The sequence below is a fragment of the Bubalus kerabau genome, chromosome 18 (genome assembly GCF_029407905.1).
Source record: "Bubalus kerabau isolate K-KA32 ecotype Philippines breed swamp buffalo chromosome 18, PCC_UOA_SB_1v2, whole genome shotgun sequence".
Lineage (NCBI taxonomy): Eukaryota > Metazoa > Chordata > Mammalia > Artiodactyla > Bovidae > Bubalus > Bubalus kerabau.
The window spans coordinates 2,823,627-2,847,927 of NC_073641.1; the positions used below are offsets into that span (position 1 = coordinate 2,823,627).

A 24,301-nucleotide genomic window follows, 5' to 3' on the forward strand; every position below is an offset into this window, starting at 1 on the left:
TGAGCACAAACCACCACCCGGCTCTCTGCTCTCCAACCTGACTGGCTGTGGGAGCCCCCCACGCTCTCTCCCACTCCAGGGCCTTTGCCCTCTGCCTGGATTACTGTTCTAACTGCCTCTTCTCGTGTCCTGGGCTTGACTCACTTTTCTTCCTCCTTTTAATTTCAGCTTCAGAGCCTCTGAAGCAGGGGTACCTTCTCTGACCTCGCCCACCTGCTCAGATGCTGCCCCCAAGGGCTCTGACACCACCACGCTCTGCTCACTCTTAACATTTATTACAGATGGAGCTGCATGTCGTCTCCACTTAAGTGTGTAGTTCACACCTGTCTCCTGCACTAGACTGTAAGCTCTCCAAGGGTGTTTTCACCCCAGGGCACCCAGTAGGCACCCAATGAACACTTGTGGAATAAGTGAATGGAAACACACATTACCATATGTAAAACAGACAGCCAGATGGGAATGTGCTGTATGACTGAGGGAACTCAATCTAGGGTTCGGTAACAACCTAGAGGGGTGGGATGGGGAGGGAGGTGGAAGGGAGGTTCAAGTGGGAGGGGAAATGGGCAAAACTGTGGCTGATTCATGCTGATGTTTGGTAGAAACAAACAATACTGTGAAGCAATTATCCTTCCATTAAAAATAAAGAAATATAAAAACAGTTAAAAAAAACTAATCAATTTAAAAAAATTCTCCAGATGGAAGGCAAGGATGGGGGCTCCCCATCCAGACAGCAAGGTGCTCTGAAAGAGAAGGGCCTGCAGGGTCAGGACCTGCACTCAAGTCCTGCCCTGACAGCCAGTTACTAGCATTGCTACCTGTGCTGTCTGTTTCTGTTGCTGTTTAGCTGCTGAGTCCTGTCTGACTCTTTGCAACCCCATGGACTGCAGCACGCCGGGCATCACCAACTCTTGAAGCTCACTCAAACTCACGTCCACTGAGTCAGTGGTGCCGTCCAACCATCTCATCCTCTGTTGCCCCTTCTCTTCCTGCCCTCACTCGTTCCCAGGATCAGGCTTCCCTGGGGGGAAGACCAAACAAAGGCCTCCCACCACTGGTCTGGAGTCAGGAGGGATTTTTCAGAACGATGTCCCTCAAGGCTAGGGGAGGAGCTGGGTGGAGAAGTGGCAGAGCCAGAAGAAGGGCACCAGGTCCCGGAGGGTCTGGCTCAGTCACCGTAAGAATGAGACATGGTAGCTTCAACTGCTAGGGATGCCTGGGCATTGCGACCTCTGCCCTGACACCTGGAGGGCTGGCTAAACCCACAGCTGGCCAAGCGCCCTGCCTAACACTCTGGGCAAATGCTGCTGCTGGCGCTGCTGTTGCCAAGTCGCTTCAGTTGTGTCCGACTCTGTGCAACCCCAGAGATGGCAGCCCACCAGGCTCCGTCGTCCCTGGGATTCTCCAGGCAAGAACACTGGAGTGGGTTGCCATTTCTTTCTCCAATGCATGAAAGTGAAAAGTGAAAGTGAAGTCGCTCAGTCATGTCTGACTCTTAGCAACCCCATGGACTGCAGCGCACTAGGCTCCTTCGTCCATGGGATTTTCCAGGCAAGAGTACTGGAGTGGGTTGCCACTGCCTTCTCCCTGGGGGAATGGAGTACCTTTTGGGGGAGAGCAAGAGTGGCAAATTGCTCACCTGTGATTACATTCAGTTACACAAGACTCCGTCTCAGTGGACAGGAAAGAGGTGCTCCTTGCTGGCGTGATGGGGCCAGGCATGTTGGGGAGGCCCCATGGGCAGAACTGTGGGAAATCCCGAGGACAGGGTGGCAGCCTCTGGCCAACAGCCAGCAAAGAGCAGGACCTTCAGTCCTCCAACCACAGAGAAGTGAATTCTGCCAACAACCTGCAGGAGCTGAGAGGTGGATTCTTCCCCGATCAGGCCAGATGAAAATGCAGTCTAGCCAACAGCTTGACTGTAGGGCTGTGAGACCCTGAGCAGAGGTCCCAGCCAAGCTGTGCCCAGACCCCAACCCCAGACTGTGAGACAGCAAGTGCTGTTTTGAATCAACAAGTCTAAAGTAATTTGCTACACAAACATAGAAAAATAACACAGCTACCAGGACTTGAATTACACTCTTCCTCTATCTGGAAAGGTGGGACCAAGAGACTCTTATGAGACCAAGTTTAGGTACCACTTCCTGAAGGATTCTCACTCTCCTTTCACCTTGGGAGTCTGTCATCTGTGCTCCTACAAATCATAGACTCTAGATTTTTATATTTGCAGTCACTGAGCTCCTCAAGGGGACAGGCTCTGTCTGTCTTTCCATTTCCTTTCCTCTCTTTTCCTTACCTTTGGCAGAGCTCACAGGGGACAGGCAGAGACAAAAAACATTGGAAGCCTAGAGATCGTGTCTCATGGAGTATCTGATCTAATAACAAAGAGACACATCAATACCAGAATCACACACTTAAGGTTGTGGCTAAGCACCAGGGTGGTGCTAAAAAGGCATTAATGGTTGATGTGACCTAGTGAGCAAGTTCAGGGAAGGATTCCTGAGAAAGGGATGCTTAGGAGGCTGTATGAAGGACAAATAGGAACTGAACAGGCAGAGGCGAGGTAAGGAATGGCTTAGGCAGAGGAACACTTTACATAAAGGTCTTGTAGAGGAAAGATGCTCAGCAAGTTTGAACAACTCAAAGAAGACTAGAAGGCTGCGGCCGAGAGAAGGTGAAGGCAGGTGGGGACGAGGAAGTGGATTGGTCCCCAGAGCAGACCCCGCAGAACACCACAGACCATGTTAGAGTTTAGCCTGGACCCACTGGGTGTGCACTGGAGGATTTCAGATACGAGAGTGACACGATCTGATGTAATGCCTGTGCGCTCAGTCGCTCAGTCATACCTGACTCTGCGACCCCATGGACCGTAGCCCACCAGGCTCCTTTGTCCATGGGATTTCTCAGGCAAGAATACTGGAGTGGGTTGCCATTTTCTCCTCCAGGGGAATCTTCCCAACCCAGGGATGAAACCCCGTGCCTCCTGCACTGCAGGTGGATTCTTTACCACTGCGCCCCCAGGGAAGTTCGTGTGCTGATCTAAACTGCAAGAACTCATCTGAGATGTGGACAGTCAGCACAGGATAAGGGTTTGAGGATGGGGACGGGGTGCTTTGCAAGAATGACTGTGGGGAAACCAGTTGCAATAGTTCAGGTGAGCGATCACGGGGTTTTGTTTAAGGGGCTGAACTATATCCCCCATGACTGGGGGTCCTCACTCCCCAGGACCTGCGAATGTGACCTTATCTGGGAACAGGATCTTTGCAGACAATCAAGTTAAGATGAGGTCATGAGGATGGACCCAAATCCAACCCAATTGCCCCAAAAAGGGAATGTGAACCTAGAAACAGACATGCACAGAGAAAAAATGATGTGAAGACACAGAGAGTCACTGTCTACAAGCCAAGGGGTGCCTGAGGCTAACAGAAGCCAGGGGAGAGGCCAGGCATGGTTTTCCCTCCCAGCGGTGGGAGGGACAGCCCTGGGACACTGCCATCTCGGATTTCTAGCCTCCAGCTGTGAGACAATAAATTTCTGTTATTTTATGTCACCCAATTTGTGGGACTTTTTTTAGGGCAGCTCCAGCAAACTAAGACCCTTGGTTTAGGTGAGGAGTCAGCAAACTTCTTCTGTAAAGATCCAGGGAGTACAGTCTTTGGCTTTAGGGGTCACACTGTCCCTGCAGAAATGACTCAGCTGAGCTGAAATAATGTGAAAGCAGCCTGTAGGCAGTAGGTAAACACCGGGCATGACCCTGTGATTTCCTAAAATAGGCAGCAGGCTGGAGCACAGTTCTGGACTCTGGGTCTAGGTGAGGGTGGTACAGATGGAAAGAAGAGGATGGCGTGGGACATACCAGGGCTATGTCGAGAGTCTCCCTGATGTCTAGTTCAGACTGGACACCAGCGAGGTGCTGGGCAAATGCTGAACTGTTGAGCTGAACTCCCGCTGTGCTGGTGCGTCACTCTGTCCAAGCGGGGTGGAGGGGTGGGGACTGGGGGTCGATAGATGCTTTCGGCTCCAGCATCCTGGTGTCTGGTGCCAGGGGTGGATGGATGGATGGAGCTTTCTGTCTGTGCCTAGTGTGGCTTGTTACAAAGTAAGTTCCCTGCCCGGAGGCTCAGCGTGGGGTGGAGAGGCACGGGGTCTGTGCATAGCAGCTCCTCTTGTCCAGACACAAGACACAATGCGGTCCTTGCTCAGTGACCGCGTCCTGATGCTGCACTAATGGTGGTGACAGTGAGTGACAGCCCGGCTGAAGCGCCTTGCATTTGGTGGAAACAGCTCAGCTCTGGAGTCTGAAATCCTGGCTTAGCTCCTTGTTAGCTGCCTTACTGAACTGAACTCTGAGTCTCTCTATTTTCATCCATTTGGGAAGAGAAAGCACAGTGCTGGGCACATCCTAGAACTTCATTGCACTTTAGGGTCTGTTCCTCTCTTAGGAGGACTCTGAGGTTCAAAGCCTGCACTGCATTCACTCCTTGTGTGAGTGACTTCACCTCAGTGTTCTCATCTGTACAGTGGGAACAATGGTAGCTGTGCCCAGTCTTTTCTGGTCACCCCACCCCACCCTCCACTCTTCTCTGAGCTCTGGGGAGGCTGGTTCCATGGAAGACGTCATCAGCTTCCCTTGCCCTCTGGTTCCAGCTTGGTGTGGCCAGGGGTATCAGGGGCAGCAGGATGGAGGTCAGGGCACTTATCCTCTGGCTCCTGTGTGTGGGCTGTGGCTTGGCAGTGCCGAGTTCCTCTACCTCCAGCCACAGCTCCTGCTGGATGACCCTTCTCCCATGTGTTCTCACCTCGTTCTGGTGACCACTGCTCCTGCTCAGCCCTCAGGCCTGTGGGTGGAGGAACTTCCTGTGGTTGCTGCTAACTCTGTGCTGAACCTCATCACTCCTTGGCACCTATAACCATCTGTGTCTTTGTAAACATCCTCTTCCCTAAGCCCTAAGCCTTTTAAGCTTATTTTTAACTGTGGTAAAATACACATGACATAAAATTTACCATTTTAACCATTTTAAGAGTACAAATTAGTGGCATTAAATATACTCACACTGTCGCACAACCATCACCACCACCCGACTCTAGAACTCTTTCCACCTTGCAAGACTGAAACCGCACGCCCATTCATCAAGCACTTCCCCAGCCCGCTAGTCCTTGCAACCATCCTTCTACTTTCTGTCTCTACATTTTCTACTCCAGGTACCTCATGTAAGTGGAAGTAGGCAGTATTTGTCTTTTGTGACTGGCTTATTCCACTTAGCATCATTATCCTTACGGTTATCTATGTTGTAGCATGTGTCGGCATCTCTTTCCTTTTTAAAGATGAATACTATTCTATTGCCTGGAGGAGGGCATGGCAACCGCCCACTCCAGTATGCTTGCCTGGAGAATCCCATGGACAAGAGAAGCCTGGAGGGCTACAGTCCACGGGGCTGCAAACAGTCAGACACTACTGAAGTGATTCAGCATGCACACACACACTATTCTATTGTATGTATATACCATATTTTGCTTAACCACTCATCTGTTGAACATGTGGGTGGCGTCTACATTTTGGCTATTGTGGAAAATGCTACTATGTATATGGAGGTGCAGATACCCTTAAACCCTGTTTAACTGTCCCTTTGAGGGTGCCATTGGATTCTTCCCAAGACACTCAGTGATACATAATATACATTTGGGATCATCGTGTCATTTTGAGTCATTAAGGTAATACATGCAAAGTGCTTAAGTCAGCACCTGACACGGGGCATGCACACAGTGAGAACCTGCTGCTGCTGCTAAGAAGGCTTCTCTGTGTGGCAGAGGCGGGGTGGCAGCACCTCTTCATTCTGAGTGCCAGCAAACTACCTCCCCCCGCCTACTTAGGCTGGGGCCATGAACCCGCCTTCCAGAGCATGGACTGTGACTGGAGTGTGGCATCCCCCTCCTAAGCCTGGCCCATCAAAACCCCCCCAGCCAACCCTTCACGCACCCCCTTTCTGTGAGGCAGACACCCACCTGCGGACGATGTGTTTAAGACGGCAGCGCTGCCACCGGTATGGGTCCCTCCATGGCTGGAGCCAAGGTAGGTGCTGCTGCTAAGTCTCTTCAGTCATGTCCGACTCTGTGCAACCCCATAGACGGCAGCCCACCAGGCTTCCCCGTCCTTGGGATTCTCCAGGCAAGAACCCTGGAGTGGGTTGCCATTTCCTTCTCCAATGTGTGAAAGTGAAAAGTGAAAGTGAAGTCACTCAGTCGTGTCCAACCCTTAGCGACCCCATGGACTGCAGCCCACCAGGCTCCTCCATCCATGGGATTTTTCCAGGCAGGAGTACTGGAGTGGGTTGCCATTGCCTTCTCCGAAGGTAGCTGCTAGAATTCAATTATCATCCATGATTTAAAGATGAAAAATCAGGAGATTTGGTAACATTGCCAGCAAGAAGCAGAACCTAACCTAGAGTGGGACCTTGGCCCAGGGCCCGCACTCCTAAAGCCCCCTCTGCACGCTCTCTGTTTCAAACTTAGGAATAAGCCTTGGCAATTACATTTTCCTCTTCCCAGACAACCCCCAGACCCAGTCTAAACTCAGGCTTGCCAAGGTGGAAATCCAGGGAGCTAACCACTGTGCCACAAGGCCGAGGTGATCCTGGGACATTCCAATTTACTGTAGTTCATTCCAGTGGGGCATGTGGGGCCAGAGGGAAGCACATCAGCACTTGAAGTGGCCTTGGTCCCTCTGTCCTGTTCTCTAGTATTCTTTTCTCTGAAAGCCCAAGGCTTGCTCTAACCACTCAGTAAGTAGGCTGAAGAAAGAAGGGTGTTCCCAAGATCCACGGCAGCAAAGTCGGGATTACCCGCTGACATTACAGCTGGCAGTCTCTGGCTGCTGGCACCCTTTAAAAGAGAACATGATGGCAATTTTCCAGCTAAACTCTCCCAATTAGGCAGTTAGAGAAATACTATCCACCCTAGGATCACGCTGATGAAATGGAGGAGGCAGGGCTTGGGAGGAAGGGCGCTAATCTATGCGTGCTGGATTGCATGGCCCAGAGCATGTATTTCCAGGGTGTTCACGGGGAGGCATGAGCTGCCTGGGGCAAAATGGGTGATCTGTCCACCTCTGCCACTGGAAGGGCCCCACTTGCTTGAGTTAGGAGCACAGAACAGTCCCCCAAATCCCAACACTCATCCAGCTCTGGTCTGGACTGAGTGGGCAAAGAGGGCACAGAAGAGTGGACTGACATAAAGTTAGAGCAGAGGGAGGCCTCTCTGCAACACCCCAGTGAGACTCAAGGTGGGGGAAACTGAAGCACGGCAAAGGCAGAACTCCTGATCATTTCCCCACTGTGACCCTCTGGGTCCCAAAGCTCTTTCATTTACTGAGCCTTCCTGAAGTGCAGACATTTTATATCCATGATCACATTTTAATTCTTACAACCCTGGGAGGTGGGCGCTCCCAATCTCCCCTATTTACCCTGGAGGAAACGGGGATTTACTCAGATTTACAGAAGCAGACCTGGGGTTCCACACGCAGACTGAGCCAAATGTTCAACCCCACAGAAAGGCTCTAGGCTTCATCACCAGAAATCTATTCATTAATACGTGCCTATTTAATGAGTATAAGGATAACGATGACAATAGAGCATTCAGCATCACGCCAAGTGCCTAACCCAGAATATCAGATTCCACCATGTCAGCTACTGCTGTGACATGAGTCATCACTCCCCGCTTTGCAAATGAGGAAACTGGGCCAGAGAGAAGAAGGAACTTTCCCAGGGTTGCACACTACGGTGGGGCTCAAGCTCTAACCCTGCTGACTCAGTCCAGCGCCCCTGGCCTCCAGTGGCAGCCCACTTCGACTTTGGAAAAGGCCCTCCCAGCACAGCAGGCACAGTGCGCCCTGCAGAGAGGCAGGGAGTAGTCTCCACATTTAGGACAGGTATCCTGTAAAGTGATGAGAAATAAACTCCCAGTCTGCAAGTGCTAAAGGAGCAAAGACAGAGACAGACAGACAGACAGACAGACCGGGTGTTGGGGCTGTCAGGGATGCTCTGTGACAGACGAGGATGCGAATGGAGCACCACTGCAGGGCAGCACAGCCAAGGGAGGTCTTCTGCACAAGCCTGTGATGAGGCAGGGACCTGAGGGGCCGGGAGCTCTCTGTCTGCTTTCCACAGAAGCAGTGTGGGACGTGAGGCCAGAAAGATGAGTTGAGACTTGAGACCAGGCTGTGTAGGGATCTGGATGTCAGATACAAAGTTAGGACCTTACTCTGGGGAAATAGGGAGTTACTGAGTGTTTGGGGGCAAGGAGCCAAGATTTCTCTTCAAGATGAACAACCTGTTATGGTGTTCAGAGTGGATCTGAGGAGGGAAAGACTAGAAGCCTGAAGACATGATAATGGAATGGAGAGGGAATTATCAAGGCCATTCTGACAGAACATGGTGGCTGACTGCAAAAATATAGGCAACTGGAGATTTTATCATCACCGATAAGAGGACAGTTCATGTACACAGTCTTTCTGTTAATTACACTTCTTTTGGCCACAAATATTTCTTCCCCTTTAACAAAAGATTGAGGTCGGGGAGAGCCAGGCCAATCAAGCCTACATTCCGAAAAGGGCCTCCAACTGCTTGGCACCAGCGCTAGAGAAAAGTCCTCAAGCATGAAACGGCCTCCTGCCCTCCAATTCCCACGCAGTCATGGCCTAGTTGTTTGTAGGGAATTTACTAAAAAGCAAGGGGTCGCTGATGTGTTGAGGTTTCCCTGGGCTGGCCTCAAAGTCCATGCAGCCTTTTCGATGCACATAACCCTTCAGGGAGGGCTGCGTTCTCAAGGCTCCTTCATGCCCACCACATGCGGGATGGGCCGGACCCTCAGCCAACCAGGAGCCGCCTTGGGCCCGGGGGCAGCAAGGTCTTCCGTGAAAGGCTGGGAGGGACCATCTTGCCGGGTGAAGCAGCAACAGCATGGAAGGGAATCGCACATACATGTATGTCCCTGCGTGGTCCTGGGGCACCAGTAAAGATAAAGAAAACACTACTTCACCAACCGCCAGCATACACAACTTTACAACAGACTTACGGTCTATAAAAATGCAGCTCTGTGCCCGGTGTGCTGGGAGAGCCAAACCGGAAGTGGGAGGGCAGAGATCTCGCGAAATTACTTCCTGGATATAGATCCCCATCACCGGGCCATTCACAGCAATTACCCTCTCCAGCGCCCTGCACCCCGCCCTCCTCTGCCCCCATACCTTTACCAGCCCTACTTTGCCCATAATTTTGAAAGTCAGGGATACGTTTCATGGGGACTTGGCTCAAGTCTGCCAGGAAAAGCAAATTTGGGCCAGAACTAGTAGAATTTAGACATGATGACAGAGCCAAGCTGCTGCCAACCCGAACTTCACCTCAAATTTGATGTGGGACGGAGGGACGGAGGGTTTCTAGGCACTCGTGGGTGGTGTGCACCAGAAATCTGTTCGTTTAAAAGCTGTCACCCAAGCCACAGCCAAAGTAAGGCTTCACATTCCCTGGTGGCTGACAAATGGTATTCCAGGGCACCCAAAGGTCTCTGTTCTCAAGAGGAGAAATCTCTCATTCTCCTATGCAAGGTGATCGCTAAACATTGCCAGTGACTTCAGAAATAGATCTAATAGATTTGGAAACACTAGGTTTCCAGAGTTTGGAAGCACGGTTCTCTTTCTTGGGCTTTTAAATGGCATTTGACAACCTTCTAGGTTGTTTTCCAAGCACAAGTTGACATAACAAGGAAAAAATATGGCTTTGATATGGGCCCAAAATAGTGTTGGTGGTCTTTGATTCTACCGTGTATGCTTTCCACTTCAATGTTTTTAAAATGTGTTCCTTTCCAATATATACGTATAATAGAGCCTTCCTTGCCACAATAATTCATATTAGACAGGTTGTGTGATACAATTAATGAAGTCTTAAATAGAAGCAAATTTGGAAAACTCAGCAGTGGCCACAAGGACTGGAAAAGGTCAGTTTTCATTTCAATCCCAAAGAAAATCAATGCCAAAGAATGCTCAAACCACCACACAATTGCACTCATCTCACACTCTAGTAAAGTAATGCTCAAAATTCTCCTAGCCAGGCTTCAGCAATATGTGAACCGTGAACTTCCTGATGTTCAAGCTGGTTTTAGAAAAGGCAGAGGAACCAGAGATCAAATTGCCAACATCCGCTGGATCATGGAAAAAGCAAGAGAGTTCCAGAAAAACATCTATTTCTGCTTTATTGACTATGCCAAAGCCTTTGACTGTGTGGATCACAATAAACTGTGGAAAATTCTGAAAGAGATGGGAATACCAGACCACCTGACCTGCCTCTTGAGAAATTTGTATGCAGGTCAGGAAGCAACAGTTAGAACTGGACATGGAACAACAGACTGGTTCCAAATAGGAAAAGGAGTACGTCAAGGCTGTATATTGTCACTCTGCTTATTTAACTTATATGCAGAGTACATCATGAGAAACGCTGGACTGGAAGAAGCACAAGCTGGGATCAAGATTGCCGGGAGAAATAGCAATAACCTCAGATATGCAGATGACACCACCCTTATGGCAGAAAGTGAAGAGGAACTAAAAAGCCTCTTGATGAAGTGAAAGAGGAGAGTGAAAAAGTTGGCTTAAAGCTCAACATTCAGAAAACAAAGATCATGGCATCTGGTCCCATCACTTCATGGGAAATAGATGGGCAAACAGTGGAAACAGTGTCAGACTTTATTTTTGGGGGCTTCAAAATCACTGCAGATGGTGACTGCAGCCATGAAATTAAAAGACACTTACTCCTTGGAAGGAAAGTTATGACCAACCTAGATAGCATATTCAAAAGCAGAGACATTACTTTGCCAACAAAGGTCCGTCTAGTCAAGGCTATGGTTTTTCCTGTGGTCATGTATGGATGTGAGAGTTAGACTGTGAAAAAGGCTGACAGCTGAAGAATTAATGCTTTTGAACTGTGGTGTTGGAGAAGACTCTTGAGAGTCCCTTGGACTGCAAGGATATCCAACCAGTCCATTCTGAAGGAGATCAGCCCTGGGATTTCTTTGGAAGGAATGATGCTAAAGCTGAAACTCCAGTACTTTGGCCACCTCATGCGAAGAGTTGACTCATTGGAAAAGACTCTGATGCTGGGAGAGATTGGGGGCAGGAGGAGAAGGGGACGACAGAGGATGAGATGGCTGGATGGCATCACTGACTCAATGGACGTGAGTCTGGGTGAACTCCAGGAGTTGGTGATGGACAGGGAGGTCTGGCGTGCTACAGTTCATGGGGTCGCAAAGAGTCAGACACGACTGAGCGACTGAACTGAACTGAACTGAAATAGACATTTGTATGCTGGGGAGGAGCGTTTGGCAGACAGCACTAAGACCAAGGATCAAACTTTGAGTTTGCCACTCCTGGGACAAAGCCTGAAGTGGCCGCTGGCTTAAATGCTCCCTTCAGTCTTCAAGGATTCCCTGAACCTTTGAAAGACCAGGTAAAATAAAAAAGTGGAAAGAAAATCTGCAATTAGCAATTTTGTCCTGATCTTCTTAAACTCCTAGGCAGTCTCAGGCCACACCAGGCTGTCAACCCAGGAGATGGGGGGCTCCATCTATGCTTTAAGTTAAAGGTGTAAGATACAGCCTCCCAGGTGGCCTGCTGTGAATCTCTAGAGAAGAGGTGGCCCAGGGATGCAGATGGTATAAAGGTCCAGGGTGCTTAGGACTTTGGCCATCACTAGGAGATGAAACGTAGCAGTTGCTGCAAGGAGTAGGTGTGTGATTTGGCGCCTGAAGGAAGCTCTTTATGCGCCAACCTGCCACTCTGATAGTGACCCACTCTGAGAATAGGGAACACTAGCCACCTTTTTTTTTTTTTTTTTTTTTTTTTGCCTGAATGGCATTTATGACATTCTTTGGTTTGTTTCTGTCTTAGAATACACTCCACAGTGCTAAAGTCCTAGAAACAGACTGGGGCTTTACAAATCTTTAAAAACAATTTTAGTGGTCTCAGTTTTTAAATGATCATTTATGAGCACTTACCATGTACCAGGCACCATGCTAAACTATCCTACAGAGATGATTATATTTTTTCCACTGTTAAAATCTTCCCTAGCTCCCACGACCAGTTAGTATTGAGCCTCATATCTGAACCCAAGTCTGTCCAGATCCAAAATCATGATACTTGGGCTGCCTGTGCAGCTATTAAAAGCATCAAAGCCAATTCACATGGATGTCAAAGACTCTGGTGGACTCAGTGCAAAGATCTTGAATTCCACCAGGACAGCCTTCTTCACCCTCGCCTAGGTATCTTGCAGATGACCCTCAGAAACTACCCAAACTAAATCTCACCCAGGAACATCTTCCCTATGACCACATACGACTCCCTTAGGAAGCTGCATCCACCATAAAGCGATTTTCCAATCTTCATGAAGGTTTGATAAAGGGACCTGCATCTGGCATAAAACCCAGCTATGCTGTTAATGACTTGACAGTGTTATCAGGCTGATTAATGCTGCCATTGTTTAGAACAATGATTAACCGGGCAGGAAGGACCCAGGGGAATGAAACAGCGCCTCATCAATTTTGAAGGAATTGCCAAGTGATGTTTATTTCATGAAAATTGGAGGGAACTAAAGGCATAACCATTCTTCCTTGACATGGACATTCCAACAGGTGGGCAGCAGCAGCAGTCAGAGCCCATTCATATCCTATTTCAGGTGGATGGTCAGCTAACACGTATGCAGGCAACGCAGGAAAGGGATGGAAGGATTTGTCTTTGGCTGACACCCATGGTGTGCTGCCTCTGTGACTCTCTTCTCTTCCTTCAAATCTTAACATCCACTTTCTCAAGAGTGGTTCACCTGAGTTGCTAATTAAATAATTAGCATTAAGTAATTTCCTTGTTCATCTGACTTGGATGGTTTTCTTGTAGCATTGCCAAGTGAAAATAGCTCTTAATTATGTCAATTCACAAAACCACACCAAAGACAACTTTATCAGAATATTTGTTTGCCACACTATTTAAAGAAAGAAAAAAAATTAGGTAACTGATGGAGGGGGGCAATACAATCCTTTGTCATTGTAAAGCTCTTCATATTTGCACCACTTGTCAGTTCCAAATGCAGAGTTGGATCTGCCTGTTTGAAACCCTACTCTATGTGGGGAACATAACAGAACCAAGAAAGATATCTTCTGAAGTAGGAATGTAGAGAGAGTCTCACCTTTCCTCCCTTTTAAAAAAGACTTAATTTCCTCCCTTGAAAAAGTCAAGAAACATAACTGATCACAGACATAAAATCAGAGTGCTCAGCCTGGGGATAATGGTGTAAGACGTAAGATGGAGAAGCAACGGGACCTACTTTTCCAGCCTTGCCCATCTTCCTCATATAGGTGGTCTGGGAACACATGCTTTGCAGAAATCCTATTGGGGAGAAGCAACTTCAACCTAGCGCCACCTAACAGAGTTCCACCCCTGTCCCAGTGACAGAGAGAAGGTGATCTGACAACAGAAACAAGCAATGAGACTCAAACACAATAGTGCTGCTTTGAAGAAGGAACAAGGGGCCATGAGTCAAGGGATGCAGGCAGCCTCTAGAACCTAGGAAGCGGCTTTCTCCTTCGAGCCTCCAGAAGGAGTGTGGTCCTACAATATCTTGATTTCAGCCCAGTGAAACCCGTTTCAGACTACTGACCTCCAGAACTGTAGGATGATAAATTTGTGTTGCTTCATGCCACTACATTTATAGTAATGTGTTAAAGCAGCAGCAAGAAATTAATACATGTGCTCCAAGACTTCTCCTTCATTGCAGGCGTACATGCTCTGCGCCCACTGCCACAGTGACATCTCGCTGCGCTTAGCTTCCCACTGGTCTTTTTCTACCATCGTCTTGGTTTACCTGCCTCTAACCTACCACCCACAACCCAACATCCAGCTTGTCCTCTTCTTCCTGTTTTAGTGCTGTTGTTTGAGTTGGATCCTAATGTTTTGCTTTTAGAATTGATACGGGATCTTCTCTCATAGTTCTAGCTTTCATTTCCTGGGAGTCTAACATGAGATCTCTTACTTCTTATAATTTCTCACTACATGAAACATACTATATTTCTCTCCATCCTGCAATAAGGAAGCTAGAGAGGTGTTAACTTGCCCACATTTACAGCTACTAAACAGTAGAGCCAGATTGTAATCCAGACCTGTCCAAATCCAAAGGTGTGCTCTCCAGGACTCTTCAGTGCAGTCATGCTCCTGAACCCCTTCTATGGGCAATCCCAGGAGCTTTGGCACAGAGCCACATCTCTTAACCCCAACAGCTCGGAATAACTTTAGGAATTCCCAAATCTACACCTTTCTGATAACAGTTGAAACTGATTTAATCTCTACTTGATTTTATTCAAGAGACAGAAAGATTAAACCCAAGTTCTATAGTGACGTACTTTGTATAGCTTTAGACTCATCGACCACAGAGATGCAAAGAAACCCCCTCCAACCCCGTTCCTTGCAGACTTGTGTCTACTGTCTGTGCCTCAAACATCTGACTCTCTCAACAGAGAGACTGTCCTGTGATCTTCGATGGTGTGGCTACCCCAACTGCTGACTGACACTAAGGCTGTCCTAGCCTGTCCCTGTTCAGCCTTCAGAACTGAAAGGGCTTGGCTTTCACAGTTCAGGGGGTCATTCATGTCTCTATTCCTTTCTGCTCCGTGTTTGCATTTGGAGGCTATTCTATGAGGTGAACAAAATCTCATCATGAACATGTTTATTATTCTGTGAGGTGAACACAGTCTCATCACAAACATTTTTTAAAGTCTAACTGTCTGTACATATTAGAGACATTTATTCTGCAAAGAGAAAGGGAAAAACAATCAACACTTCTTTCGGGTTGGAAGGCTTTTCCTTGTCAGTGGTTTTCCTTTCATCAGCCTTAGCTAGTGGTTCTGTTCACAGTCCATGGGTTTTATAGCAGGAAGTTCCCTAGTGACAGCCTGGCAACACCAAGGACGATGCGGAGCCTCAGGTTATCCCTGAGTCACGCAGACTCCTAGTTCAGTGCTTTTTCTTCTCCCCTTGGCTCCCAGTCACCACCGGATACTCCAGTCCTACTGGTTTCTCAGAGAATTCAAGGGCTGCTCATCAGCCTGGGACACGCCCTCTGCTTACTATATGCCAGCTCCTTTAAACATCCCTTGAAATGCGTGGGTGACTTCTTATTGCTTTTTATTGAGCTGAGAGTGGGGAGCTGACCAGCTTGGCCCCAGACTGCCTTGCAGATAATGCTGCTTCTAATTTCTGCCTCACTCACAGCAGAGACTATGTTTAGGTGCTTCCAGATAGGAGGGTGTTCTGAAATAGAACTCAAAGTGAGGCTGTCACAGGGTCAGTGGGAGTGCAATTAGATATTATTACACACATAAACTACACAAGCCAAGGTCTCAGACCACGCTTTCAAGAGGAGAAGCCCAGAATGACTATTGAGTTCATAAAACTGTCATTATTCCAACCTTGACATTAAAACGAGGCTGCCCCAGTAAAAGCCTTGAGCTCTAGTACCCAGCCTCCTCCTGGCTCATCCCAGCTTTTCTCTAACTTGAGGAAAGAATGCTGGGAGCTATTTAGTTCCAATATTTCATGCCTATTGGGTATCTCATGTGACTAAGTGCTCTCTCTGGTAAGGTACCTCAGTATCTTCGCAAATGCCTATAATGAAGGTGAGACCTTACAGAGAGAGGTGGATGGGCAGGAGGCTGAAGGAATGTGACCGTCTTCCGCCCCAGAGCAGCCACAGGATCAGAGTGTCCCTTTGTTTAGGCTCCTGGTAACACAGTCACCGTCTCCTGGAATAACGAAAGTTGCCTGTAACCTACTGGCATCTGGGCGTTAACTTCGGTCTTTCATTGTTCAGTGTCTATTACGGACATTCCAAAGTCAAATATTCTTTCACCTCTCCCAATCCATTCTCATCCCTAGGAAATGAGATTTTAAGCACATAAAAGGATAGTTGCAAAGCCAAAAGAAAGCAGTCCTTTAGGAGAACCTTTGAACTTTGCCTATCCATACAGAAAGCCATTTCTAAACTCTGAACCTGAGTATAAGGAATCCTGCTACTCTTAGATTGGGAAATAATTCCCTTTTATCATACAATATGGTGATTATGTGCATGTATGCATGCTAAGTCACTTCAGTTGTGTCCAACTCTTTGTGACCCTATGGACCATAGCCCATCGGGTCCCTCTGTCCATGGGATTCTCCAGGCAAGAATACTGGAGTGGGTTGCCATGCCTTCTTCCAGGAGCTCTTCCCAACCCAAGGATCCTGCATCTCGTAAGTTTCCTGCACTGGCAGGCAGGCTCTTTACCACTAGCGCCACCTGGGAAGCCCAGAGTAATTATATGAGATGGCTAAAATGATTAACAGCGGGCACACACAGAGAGCAGAGCTGCTGCGAGAAAATCCATTGTCACTGTATCAATTCAAAAAAGGCACCCTTCTGGGCAGATAAATTAGAAAAAGGCTCCTTTTCCTTTGGGAAGGCACAGCCCAGGGAGAGACAGATTTCCAACCCCGCTTACCCTTTCTAAACCAGCACTGGTGTGCGGCACAATCTGCCCCACCACACAGATCAACCCTAGAGAAAAGTAGAGTCAAGGATATGGAATATGAACATAGGTAGAAATTGCCTGAACTAGAGTGATTGTGAATCATTAGAGAAAAGGGAAAAGTTTAGAAAACAGAAAAACCACAAAAGAAAAATAATCACTAGTAACATTACCTTGAGAAATGATGACTATTTAAATCTTTGATGTACTTCTTTCCACCTTCCCTTTTCAAATGCCTATATCTAAAGAACATCAACATGGAAATGTTCTGTGCATACTGTTTAAGGCCTTTGCTTTTTGCCTACTATATCCTGCCTATCTTTGCATGTGAGCTAAGATATAACGCTGGTATCACTTGTAAGGAGATCAAACCAGTCAACCCTAAATGAAATCAACTCTGAATATTCATTGGAAGGGCCAATCCTAAAACTCCAATACTTTGGCCACTTGATGCAAGGAGCCGACTCATTAGAAAAGACCCTGATGCTGGGAAAGATTCAGGACAGGGGGAGAAGGGGACGACAGAGGACAAGATGGTTGGATGGCATCACCGACTCAATGGACATGAGTCTGAGCAAGCAATGGGAGATGGTGAAGGGCGGGGAAGCCTGGCATGCTGTAGTCCATGGGGTCACAGTTGCAAAGAGTTGGACATGACTGAGCGACTGAACAACAACAGATCACTTGTAACAGCAATGCAGCATTCTCTTGAACTGTAATGCATTTGTTGGACCTGTGGTTGGAACTTCAGATTAACTAGTTCTCTCTTTTTTTCACATTCTTTTTAAAAAAAATATTATTTTCCATTATGGTTTATCACATGATATTGAATATAATTCCCTATGCTATATGGTAGGACCTTGTTGTTTATCTCTTAATTCCTGTCTTAGCCACCTGCTTGCCATGAAAAGCCTTCCGGCTACAAACAGAAGCAAAGAAACTGCCAAGCATCACAGTTAGGATAGAGCTGTGTCTGGCTAACAGCGAGGGCTGGGAAGCACCCTTCTTTGGGAGAATATACCCAGGGCAAGCTAGGTCCTCACAGCTCATTTCTGACTTGTAGTGAAGGTTTCCCTCACCTCCCACCAGTCACTTCGCCTCCACCACAGGCACATTCCTGGCTTCCACGCTCACTGAGTCAGATGCCATTGTCGGAATTCATTGACAAGTAGCAGCTGGCTGGAACTCAGACAGCTTGTTTGCACCCTCTTCCTGCAGTACAGCCCCTTCCACCTTGTTTTTTTCCCCCAAAGCAGAGAGAGGATGGATAAGATTGTGATTTCCATTTGTTCCCGGGCACCATCAAATTCCTGCCAACAGATGCATTCCTCCCATACCTGTCCATCAGCTTGAGAGGAACAAGGCCTGAGAACAGAGGCTCACATTTCCTGAGCAAAGTTCTTTATCTTTCCTTAGGTAGAGATGAAACCAGTTTGCTAAGAGATGAAATAGGCTTCTAGCCCATCTGCTGGAAGAGCACATCAGTTGGGGGCCCAGATTTCACACTCCTCAGGGACTTCATGTTGGTGAGCTTGCCTCTGAGCTCAACTCATGACCACAGGTTTGCATGGGGAGCCACAGAGAGAAATTCAATGGGAGACGCTCCATTTACCAGGGAAGACTGGTGCCAGAGGCCACGCCAGATTCCAGCTTGCCAGTGCACACCGTTTGACCTCAAAACATCTTATAGGAGTATCTTCCCATGCAAAATCCTGTGATAAATTTTTATTTTAAAAATCATCCACTTTGGACATCCTATTTAAGTTCTGAAGTGACAGTGGCTTGAAAAAATTTAAAAGCAAATGTATATACATAAAAGAGAGAGGGGGAGGATCATGGGGGAAGGAGACAAGAAGAGGAAGGAGGGGGAGAGGGGGAGAGAGAGAGAGAGACTGCAAGATACAAGACCTCAGCCATGGAGCACCATCACGTTGCTAAAGGTCACACAGAGTAAAGTAAAAGAGAGAAAAACATTGCATATTAACACATATATGTGGAGTCTAGACATGTGGAAAATGGTACAGATGATCTTATTTGCAAAACAAGAGAACAAACATATGGAGGTCAAGGGACAAAAGCGGGGGCGGGGGGTGGTTAATTAGGATATTGGGATTGACTTATATACACTGTTGATACTACGTATAAAACAGGTAACTAATAAGAACCAACTGTACAACTCAGGGAACCCTGCTTAATTCTATGGTGACCTAGATGGGAGGGAAATCCAAAAGAGAGGGGATATCTGCATATGTATGGCTGATTCACTTTGCTGTACAATAGAAGCTAACACAGCATTGTAAAGCAACTATAATCCAATAAATATTAATTTAAAAAATAAATATTCAATACTCTTCAGGACCTCTTTCCTCTCTTATCACCTATTAACAAAAACGTCAACATAAGAGAAATGACACAGGCTCACAGCCAAGGGACTTTAGTGGTGACATCGTAAGGAGCAGAGCCTGAGCCGGCTGACCCTCAGCGATGACATCATGGTTACACGGAGCACAATCTCTCTGCAGCAGCCCTGCTCAGAGATACAGGCTTTGCTCTCTTGACACGGCGATATCAAGCACTCGAGGCACCGGGGGCAAGGGCCAAAGCTGGAGCTGTATGGACCTGCCAGTGTGTCTAGAGCTTTCCTCTGATGAGGCTGGGGAGGCAGGCCCTGAGTCCGAGTTGAGTCTTCAGGTGACACGGAAGTGAAAGTGAAACACGCTCAGTCGTGTTCTACTCTTTGTGACCCTGTGGACTATATAGTCCATGGACTTCTCCAGGCCAGAATACTGGAGTGGGTAGACTTTCACTTCTTCAGGGGATCTTCCAACTCAGGGATCAAACTCCGGTCTCCCACATTGCAGGCAGATTCTTTACCAGCTGAGCCTCACTTTGCCAGAGGTCAGTCACAGATGGGGACTACCTCAAGCCTTGCCCTTGGTTGCCCAGATTTTTCTCCTCAGCTTAACCCACATGATCCATTAGTCACCCTTTACCAAGATCCACTGGGAGACATCAGGACTTCATGATCCACATAATTACAATGAAAAGTCTGCACTGGCTTCAATGATTCAAATGATCTGGACAAAATATTTCCCAGACAATGGACCGTGGCTTCATCATCAGTTCTAGCTGTGAGTTACTCCTGTTGGCCTCAGTCATAGGCTGCTAAGAGATGGACATTTGTTCCTCCAGTCATATCAGGAAGCCATTTTAAGATGGTACTTCTTACACCCAGACAGCATCACAAAAAAGGAAACAGCCAAATGAAAACCCCGTGTATGAAGTTAAGATGACCAATGAGGAGTATTGGAAGGGGAGAGTCATGAAATTGAGGGCTTTACTTTTCAATGCAGAAAATAATACAACAGGCATCATCCTTTAAATCACTGGAGAAGTCCTCCAGATGGCACTTCCCAATGGGGTCAGAAATCCAAGTGCATTTTAGTTACTAAAAGGAGACAGCAGCAGCAAGGCCTATGAACATCAGCCTTCTAACCAAAATGGTTTGCTCATGCACAGAGAAAAGGCTGTAGTTTGTCTTCTGGGCTCAAATCAAATGTCTCTCAAATCTAATGTGCAGTGACCACCCTCCTCTAGAATCAGAAGAGCTTAGTAAGAAAAACAGAACCGGAAGTAAAGAGTCATAAACCATCAAGCCTCTGCTGAAAGAGATGCTTTCAAAAAGGAACCATCTAACTCTTTTCTCAATCAAATCAGGGTCTTCCTGAATCAAATGCTGTTCTGGACATGAGAGCAGGACCTTGAGCCTTGCTCAGCATCTTATCCTCAGCATCTGGTAGAGTGTCTGACATCTGGACTTATGTCAGTGAGAGAACGTATACATGAATGATGAATGAATAAGATCTTGAGCTATTCTGGCAAACATAGTTGTTGTTTTTTTTCTTTTTTTCTGTTTTTTTTTTTTTTTTTTCTGGTTGCAGCCACTGGTGTGGCTTGTGGGATCTTAGTTCCTCAACCAGGGATTGAACCTTAGCGCTCAGCAATGAAAGCCTAGGGTCCTAACCACTGGACAATCAGGGAATTACCTAAGTCAGTATGTTTAAGTCCAGAGAGCAAGCAGTGATATAGGACAAAGTTAAACTAATACAGTCATGGTGGAGAATTCTGACAAAATGTGGTCCACTGGAGAAGGGAATGGCAAACCACTTCACTATTTTTGCTTTGAGAACCCCATGAACACTATGAAAAGGCACTGAAAGACAAGGCACTGAAAGATGAACTCCCCAGGTCGGTAGGTGCCCAATATGCTACTGGAGATCAGTAGAGAAATAACTCCAGAAAGAACGAAGAGACAGAGTCAAAGCAAAAACAACACACAGTTGTGGCTGTGACTGTTGATGGCAGCAAGGTCTGATGCTGTAAAGAGCAATATTGTATAGGAACCTGGAATGTTAAGTCCATGAATCAAGGCAAATTGCAAGTGGTCAAACAGGTGATGGCAAGAGTGAACGTCGACATTTCAGGAATCATCGAACTAAAATGGACTGGAATGGGTGAATTTAACTCAGATGACCATTATATCTACTACTGTGGGCAAGAATCCCTTAGAAGAAATGGAGTAGCCATCATAGTCCACAAAAGAGTCCAAAATGCAGTATTTGGTTGCAATCTCAGAAAAGACAGAATGATCTCTGTTCGTTTCCAAGGCAAACCATTCAATATCACAATGGTTTTCCAAGGCAAACCATTCAAACCATTCAATATCAATATACAAGACCTTTTAGAACTAACAACCCAAAAAGATGTCCTTTTCATTATAGGGGACTGGAATCCAAACATAGGAAGTCAAGGAACACCTGGAGTAACAGGCAAATTTGGCCTTGGAGTACAGAATGAAGCAGGGCAAAAGGCTAATAAAATTTGCCAAGAGAACGCACTGGTCATAGTAAACACCCTCTTCCAACAATACAAGAAAAGACTCTACACATGGACATCACCAGATGCCCAACACTGAAATCAAATTGATTATATTCTTTGCAGCCAAAGATGGAGAAGCTCTATACAGTCAGCAAAAACAAGCAGGGGAACTGACTGCGGCTCAGATCATGAACTCCTTATTGCCAAATTCAGACTTAAATTGAACAAAGTAGGGAAAACCACTAGACCATTCAGGTATGACCTAGATCAAATGCCTTACGATTATACAGTAGAAGTGAGAAATAGATTTAAGGGACTAGATCTGATAGACAGAGTGCCTGAATAACTATGGATGGAGGTTCGTGATATTGTACAGGAGAAAGGGATCTAGACCATCCCCAGAAAAAGAAATGTAAAAAAGCAAAATAGCTGTCTGAGGAGACCTTACAAAGAGCTGTGAAAAGAAGAGAAGTGAAAGGCAAAGGAGAAAAGGAAAAATATACCCATTTGAATGCAGATTTCCAAAGAATAGCAAGGAGACATAAGAAAGTCTTAATCAGTGATTAGTGCAAAGAAATAGAGGAAAAGAATAGAATGGGAAAGACTAGAGATACCAAGGGAAAATTTCATGCAAAGATGGGGACAATGAAGGACAGAAATGGTATGGATCTACCTGAAGGAGAAGATGTTAAGAAGAGGTGGCAAGAATACACAGAAGAACTATACAAAAAAGATCTTCATGACCCAGATAATCATGATTGTGTGATCACTCACCTAGAGCCAGACATCCTGGAATGTGAAGTCAAGTCGGCCTTGGGAAGCATCACTACAAACAAAGCTAGTGGAGGTGATGGAATTCCAGCTGAGCTATTTCAAATTCTAAAAGATGATGCTGTCAAAGTGCTGCATCCAATATGCCAGCAAATCCGGAAAACTCAGCAGTGGCCACAGGACTGGAAAAGGTCAGTTTTCATTCCAATCTCAAAGAAAGGCAATGCCAAAGAATGCTCAAACATTTTTTACCACACAATTGCACTCATCTCACATACTAGTAAAGTAATGCTCAAAATTCTCCTAGCCAGGCTTCAACAATACTTGAACCATGAACTTCCAGATGTTCAAGCTGGATTTAGAAAAGGCAGAGAAACCAGAGATCAAATTGCCAACATCCGTTGGATCATCGAAGAAACAAGAGAGTTCCAGAAAAACATCTATTTCTGCTTTGCTAACTATGCCAAAGCCTTTGACTGTGTGGATCACAATAAACTGTGGAAAATTCTGAAAGAGATGGGAATACCAGACCTCCTGACCTGCCTCTTGAGAAATCTGTATGCAGGTCAAGAAGCAACAGTTAGAACTGGACATGAACAACAGACTGGTTCCAAATAGGAAAAGGAGTATGTCAAGGCTGTATATTGTCACCCTGCTTATTTAACTTATATGCTGAGTACATCATGCCAAATGCCAAGCTGGATCTTCATCAAGCTGGAATCAAGATTGCTGGCAGAATAACCAGCAGATATGCAGATGACACCATCCTTATGGCAGAAAGTGAAGAAGAACTAAAGAGACTCTTGATGAAAGTGAAAGAGGAGAGTGAAAAAGTTGACTTAAAGCTCAACATTCAGAAAACGAACATCATGGTATTGGTCCCATCATTTCATGGCAAATAGATGGGGAAACAGTAGCAGAGCATTTTTTTGGGCTCCAAAATCACTGCAGATGGTGACTGCAGCCATGAAATTAAAAGACACTTACTCCTTGGAAGGAAAGTTATGACCAATCTAGACAGCATATTGAAAAGCAGAGACATTACTTTGTCAACAAAGGTCTGTCTAGTCAAGGCTATGGTTTTTCCAGTGGTCATGTATGCATGTGAGAGTTGGACTATAAAGAAAGCTAAGCACCAAAGAACTGATGCTTTTGAACTGTGGTGTTAGAGAAGACTCTTGGGAGTCCCTTGGACTGCAAGGAGATCCAACCAGTCCATCCTAAAGGAGATCAGTCCTGGGTGATCATTGGAAGGACTGATGTTGAAGATGAAACTCCAATACTTGGCCACCTGATGTGAAGAGCTGACTCATTGGAAAAGACCCTGATGCTGGGAAAGATTGAAGGTGGGAAGAGAAGGGGACGAGAGGATGAGATGGTTGGATGGCATCACCGACTCAATGGACATGAGTTTGAGTAAACTCCGGGAGTTGGTGACAGACAGGGAGGCCTGGCATGCTGCAGTCCATGGTGTCACAAAGAGTCAGACATGACTGAACGACTGAACTGAACTGAACTGAAACTAATATAGCATTATTACCTGGCTTCCACTGAGCTCTAATAAGATGAGCTCCGCCATCCCAAAATGTATAAAAAATGTTAGAAATGTTGATATTAACTTAATTATCCCACTTCTAGGATCCTATTTTATAGAAATAACCTAATATATAAGAGAAGGAGAGCTCTATTTTAAAAAAGGTTTTTCTCAGCATGAAAAGTAACCATATATATTATAGAATGATTAAGTGAAATAAAGATTATTTAAATAAGAAATTATTATGTATTTGTCAGTTACTTAAAAGAATCAGTAAAATGTTTATGATGGTATTATATAAATTATATAAATATTATATAAGTAAAATATAAATAAATAAATTATATAAATATTATATAAATTATATAAAAATATTAAAACATATATAATGTATTCTGAGAAAGAAAGTATAAATATGTAGAAGGAAATGAGTAAAAGATACACAATAATCCTCTTTGGGAAGTGGGGGATGAATAAATTACATTCGGTGCTGCTTTCTGAAAAATTCCAAAAATTTTACAGTTATGTTTATCATTT

At 46.1% G+C, this 24,301-nt stretch overlaps 1 protein-coding gene across 3 annotated transcripts in view; it reads right to left on the bottom strand.

Moving 5' to 3' along the window:
* SLIT3 (slit guidance ligand 3) overlaps nucleotides 1-24,301 on the bottom strand; it is a 781,214-nt gene that overhangs the window by 507,518 nt on the left and 249,395 nt on the right. The gene's annotated exons all lie outside the window — the stretch shown is intronic.